Source organism: Beta vulgaris, chromosome 3, assembly GCF_026745355.1.
Source record: "Beta vulgaris subsp. vulgaris cultivar EL10 chromosome 3, EL10.2, whole genome shotgun sequence".
NCBI lineage: Eukaryota > Viridiplantae > Streptophyta > Magnoliopsida > Caryophyllales > Amaranthaceae > Beta > Beta vulgaris.
This window is the reverse complement of record NC_079204.1, coordinates 47,618,127-47,624,823: the sequence shown is the minus strand read 5'-3', so window position 1 is coordinate 47,624,823 and position 6,697 is coordinate 47,618,127.

Genomic DNA, 6,697 nt, shown 5'->3' with positions numbered 1-6,697 from the left:
AGTCCATGAAGGGCCCTCGAAGATGGAAGTGAGCTATTCTCCAAGGCAGAGTTGCAACCTCCTCATACCTGCCGCTCGTGCTCGCAGTAAGAGAATTGCCCTCACTTCTTCCCTTCATCACTCGAACAACCTGGCTATCGAGAAGGTCATCTAAGTAACTCCTAATGGCCCGGGGTCGAGAAATAGTGACAGAGTGCGGGGGGTTATTTAACTCCTCCCCCCATCAGAAACTATAGAAACACCGTCACTCGAGTACGATAGGGCGTCGAAGACCTGAGTAGGATCAAGACATTCGAAGGCCACGGACACCACGGGAACCCTACCTATTAATATCCCATCGAACAAGGGTTCAAGCAAGGGAGGAGGGGTCCCCAAGCTAGACGAGGTGCCCCCAGTATCCAACAGGGGGCTTCATCCAGAACGGTCCATTAGAAAGTCAAACAAAGAAGTTAAAGAATAAGATCGTACCTTGGTTAGAGGGCCCTCAAGATTCCTCCCTGACTCGAAGCGTAGCAACCAACCTTCTGAGCTCTCGAGATCGTTGAAAAGAAGAACAAGGTCTCAAGAGATTGAGAGCATACAATGAGACAAAATAAAATACTTGCCTCTCCTTATATAGATTGCCTAAAAAAGACGGTTAGCATCCGACGGGCACAGGAACCCCTCAAGAGTATGAAGAATTGGGCCTCCCCAACAGGCCCAAAATCACTAGCCTCCTGGACTAGTCTCCGCAAACTCCTCGGATTTGACTAAATTCAGCTGAGCCCAAGGACGGAGCGCGGCTGCGCCTCCCAGAAACCCTCTCCTTCCCGGAGCTCTAACTCCTCTGGTCATCAGGGCAACTCGTGTTCAACCACTAGGTCAATTGTGCTCGGACGGAAGTCAAAGACCTACACTTAGGTACTTCACCCAGGTCGAGTGAAAGATATCTCGGCCATCGCCGTCGCCGAGGTCGACGCCCGTCAAGCGCTATGGCGTCGTGCCCCTCAAGTTGCTGGGGCTCATTGGCTCCTGGGCAGCCTCGAGCAAGGTCCATCATCCCCTCGAGTTGCATGGGGTTCATTGGCCCCTGAGCAGCCTCGAGCGAGGTCCATCATTCCCTCGAGTTGCCTGGGGCTCATTTGCCCCTGGGCAGCCTCGAGCGAGGTCCATAATCCCCTCGAGTTGTCTGGGGCTCATTGGCCCCTGAGCAACCTCGAGCGAGGTCCTTCACTCCCTCGAGTTGCCTAGGGCTCATTAGCCTCTAGCAGCCTCGAGCGAGGTCAAACGCTCCCTCGAGTCGCCTAGGGCTCATTGGCCCCTGAGCAACCTCGAGCGAGGTCGTTCACTCCCTCGAGTTGCCTAAGGCTTATTGGCCCCTGGACAACCTCGAGCAAGGTCCTTCACCCCCTCGAGTTGCCTGGGGCTCATTGGCCTCTGGGCAACCTCGAGCGAGGTTCATAAGTCCTTCGTATTGCCAGTAGGCCTGGCAAAAGCTGACCCAACTCGATAACCCGACCCGAACTGAAAATAGCGGGTTTGGGTTGAGTTTTTCAGCCCGATTAGTTAAATGGGCGACACGAACCCGACCTGAAAAATAAATGAGTTAGGTTAAGGTCGAAATTTTCAACCTGAAATTGACCTGTCTAACCTGAATTTTTTAATGGGTCAAACTTTAAATGCTAGAATTGGGCCTCATCTGACCAGCCCAAATCTTCTTACTCATATTTCTTGAAAAATAACCTAACCTAGCTAACATAAAAAACCCGCCACTCTCTCAATCTCTCTCCCTCCTCTTCGTTCCTCTCCTTCTCAGCCCCTCCTCTCCTTCATATGACCTAACCTAATTGTTCTGCATGCGCTAATTCTCTCACTCAATATCTCTATCTACTCTCTCCTCTTTGGATTACAACTTGCTGCACTTCAAATGATTGCTTTTCAAGAAGCTTCTCTTGTTTCGTTGGCTTCAATAGACTATAGCAATTCTCCTCCGTTTTTTTTTTTCGTTTAAAGAATGTTTAAATTGCTTTGTATGAGTGTTTGTGTGTGTTGTTGTGTTCATTCTTTTATATTACTATTTTACTTTATTTTGATTTTATGTATTTTGCAAGAAGTAATGAAGAAGTAGTAAGTTCTATATTGAATTTTCTGTATTTTTTTAACTTACGCTTTTATTTTTATTTTGTTTTTTTCTCTGTAAATTTTATGCCTACAGATGCTGGTATTAATATTATGTATTTTTGTTCAAGTTCTGCCATTTTTTTTTTTCTAAAGATACTTGTTTATTTTTTGTATAATAATCTTCTAAAAGAGCAACAATATTTTTTGTTTGATTTTTTTAGAGAGCAGAAAAGCCTAAAATCAGGTTATATGGGTTAATGGGTTCGGGTCAAACTGAAAAAATAACAAGTCTAACAGTTCAGGTTAGCCCACTAAAAAGTACGTTAAAAAGAATCAGGTCAAGCAGGTCAGGTTAGGGTCGACCCGATTAGTTGCATATCAGGTTAGGGTTCTTGTTTTTGACCCGATTATAAAAACAGGTCGGGTTTAGGTCAGGTGTTAGTCAACCCGATTATAGGTGACCCGAACACGAACCTGACCCAACCCGACCTGATTGCCAGGCCTAATTGCCAGGGACCTGAGTATATCCTTAATCATCAGCAGACCCTCTAGAATAGGACCCACATTTGATCGAGGTGTCGCCCTCTCGAGTTCCGGTATCCCTCGAGGTAAACCAACCAACTGGACGTTGAGGGCATTTTAGTAACTTCCGCGAAACACGTGGCATCAAAGACGGTCTCTTGCACATATTTCACATGGGGCTAATGTTTGGGCGCATTAAGCCTAATGGGCCACTATATGTTCCAATGCCTTCTGCCAGCATGGCAAGCCCTCAGTGGGTCCCACCTGTCTTGGATCCTGTGCCAGCCCGGCAAGAGCATTTTCACACATTTCAACACCTATAAATATGGAGCAGATCCCCATTTATTGAGGTAATGAATTCTAGACAAACTACTTCACCGATTCCAATTAACACACATCAACTGAGTTGATCGTCGGAGGGGCGATCCCGGATTCACCCCCGGGGTAGTCTAACTCTCGCCTTGTGCAGGTCTCTCGTTAATCTTCGAGCATCCGGCCATCATTAACCTTAATCTCGATCCATCCAACATAATACATGTTTTTTTCCCCGAAACAATTACCTTTGGTTTCTTTTCTTTGCTTATGGGAGTTTAAAAACATGTAAAAATTTAGTTGCAATTATTGTATGATGTACACTCTTATATATTAATCATAATCAAAATTAATCATGATTGTTGTAGTAGTTCTGTAGCTTCACTTGTAAAGAGAAAAAGTATTTGAAATCATTTTATTTCCATGTTTTTTTATAATAAGTAAAGGATAATAATATTATAAGTTATGCAACAACATATATAGTAAAACTGAAATTTTTATCATATCCGTGCCCTCGGACAAAAATAAGGGTTGAGTGTTTAGAGGAAACTAAGTTTTATACTCAATTGTCATACGAAGCTAAATTTATACTCAGTTGTCACAATTGACAACTTTTATACAATGTGGAAGAGCTATTAAGTTTTATACTCATTTGGCTAATTGACCATTTAAAGATCTAAGATTGTAATATTTCGTTAGCAATTAAAGAACACAAACTTTTATATGAGGCGGGCCACAACTTTAACTAATGGTGTCACCACCACCCCCTTTCTCTCACCCCCCCCCCTCTTTCTCTCATTTTTTTTTTAATTCTTTCTTTTTTCTTTTTTTTTTCTCTTTGATGTCTTTCTCATTTTTCCTATTTTTTTGCCTCATTTTCTCTCTTCTCTTATTTCTCCTATTTTTTTACTATTTTCTCTCTCCTCTTATTTCCTCTAGAAGTTTACCGTGAACACATTGATAAATAAGGACGTGACAAACTAATAATAAATCCAAGCTAGGCCTTATGATGATGCTCGTGTCCCCTTTAAAAAAAGCCCAAGCGTGAATCCATTTTCGGATAACCCTATCTGAATGTACGTGTAACCCTTATTATTTGTAACCTTATTTTATGATACGAGGAACCCATTACTTCATAGTAAGTAACTATTATTATTCGTACCCTTATTTTATCATACGAGTAACCCATTTATTCTACAAGTAACCCATATATATATTTTCAAATGACCCATTATATTATAAAAGTAACCTCATTAGTGAATAAAAGTAACCCTAATTACATGTTTGAGTAACCTTATTTATTTGTTCGAGTAACCTCATATATTCGCAAAAGTAACTCTAATATTATATAATAGCTTGAAATGTTTTTAGAAAGTAATCATAAGAAAGGTACAAGTAACCCATTAATTAGTTCATAAAAAATATCCCCATTATATATTTAAAATAATCTTATTTATTCATAAAAAGTAAAACGCGTTGCTTTTCAATGCTAAGGTGTTACTTTTAGTGAATTAGAGATTAGTTTATCGAATGCTAGGGGGTTATTTTACTGACAAAAGGGATTACTTTTATAATGCAAAGGGGTTACTTTTATTGAAAGTATAGGTTTCTTTTTGTAACTTTAAGGGGATTACTTTTACTATAACTAGGGGTTACTTTTACTATACTTATGGGTTACTTTTTGTTATGTTAAGGAGTTACTTCTACTAAAAGTAGGTGCTACTTTTGTAATTATAAGGGGTTACTTTTATTGAAATTAGGGGTTACTTTTTAATTATAAGGGGTTACTTCTACTGTAAATAGAGGTTACTTTTTGTAGTTATAAGGGGCTACTTTTGTAATTATAAAGAGTTACTTGTACAAAGTGAATAGGGGTTACTTTTTGTAATTATAAGAGGTTGTTATTACTGAAACTAAGGGTTGCTTTTTGTCATTATAAGAGGTTACTTTTACTGAATTGGAGGTTACTTTTGTAATGATGGGCCAATTTCATCAATGCAAGTTCTTAAACATCCTAGTGCATATGAAAATTCAGCTTCTATTTCTCTGAATAATGTTTGAGTATACACTTCTAATGCATGTTTTAGCAAGCCATACATTGGAAAGTTTGAAGATGGTTTTAAGTTTGCACATTTGAAATCTTAATTTGACTCATTTTTTCTCCACCGTGTTATAGTTTTTTCAAAGATTTTGAAGAAATCAGTAAGGTATTGTATCCAGTAACTCTAACTCTTTTAAAAGTAACCGGAACATTAAGAAAAGGTAATTGTGAGTTTTTTTAAAAAACTAACAGTAACCCTAAACCAACTCCTAAATCAAATAATCAACTGAGTATATTGGTTTCACATGACTACTCAATGTTTCATTTGTCCTGCACCATTTCCAGAATAACAAAGCAACACAATACAACCAATCCAATAGACAGTAAATATACTTCTCTTTAAATCGACATTGAAAAACGGATGAAGCTCTGAATGAAACTAAATTATCCTAGGCCAGTCTTCATTTTCACAAGTTCCAAATTGCGTAAAAAAATTGAAACTTCTTTCAAAAAGGAAAATGAAATTCAAACCTAAGTTTAAGAAATTCTCTATAATTCTTCTTCTTCATTTTTTGCATTGTTCTTCAGCTCCAAATGTTGAAGTGAATCTTCAATTTCGTCTATCTCCATTGATTCTTAAGATTCTAGTAGATTTTGAATGAAATTATCATCACTTGATTCAGCTGAAATTTCGTTCTCATTGATGTCACTGATTGTTGAATTCGACCTATTTTTACTTGATTCCGACATAATTGTTTATGATTTAATGATGAATTTTTGGGTTTTGAGAAGATGTTTTTTTTTATTATAATACTATACCGAATTCTTATTTTGACATAAATGACGGCTATGGGGTTTTATTTCTGGGTGGAGGATGTGAGGGTGTAAGTTTAACGGCTTTAGATGACGCGCTTGTGGCCGCACCATTCAGATTGGTGTGGCATGTTGTACGTAAAACTAGTTGATTAAAGAAACGTACAATTAGAACAACCCTAGACAAAACTGAATAATATAGTCACAACCAGTGAATAGAATATTAAGCTAAATTACTTTAGGCACTAAAATAGTTACTCATATCTACGACTCATAATATGCTACCCGCTATTGATGATTAATATATCATCTTACATTAACTAAATCTTCTAATTGGACAACCACCGAATAGTTCTATTGCCATAACCAAGTTAAGGTGGGTAAAGCACCCAACCTCACCTCTGAGACCCTCTCGTGGTCACCCCCTCCACCGTCTCAAAAATCAACGTAGATGGCTCTTTCTGTAGTAGAACCAAGGAAGCTTACTTAGTGGTGATATGTAGAGATCAACGAGATCTTGGATGGATAGTGTAGGGATGTACACAATAGCTATTGATGCTATGGAAACTAAGATTAGGGCCATCCATTTGGGTATTTACTGGATGAAACAAAGGAATTGATGCTTACTAATTTCGGACTAAATTAACGCAATTCACGTTATACAAAACAATGCATACACTAACAATCACCTGTCCATAATTGAACATGAATGCAAGGAGACAGGAGTGGCTCCAAGATCTATCAGGCGTGACCAAGATGGGAAGAAAGAGGAAAGATAATGTAAATGCATTATGTATTTTGTACTTCCTCTCCCCCGGATTGTATGAAACTTTATTTAGAAGATAAGACTTGTTGTATTTTGAACTCTACTACTTGTAATCATCTAGGTCACCAGGACCAAGATGTAAA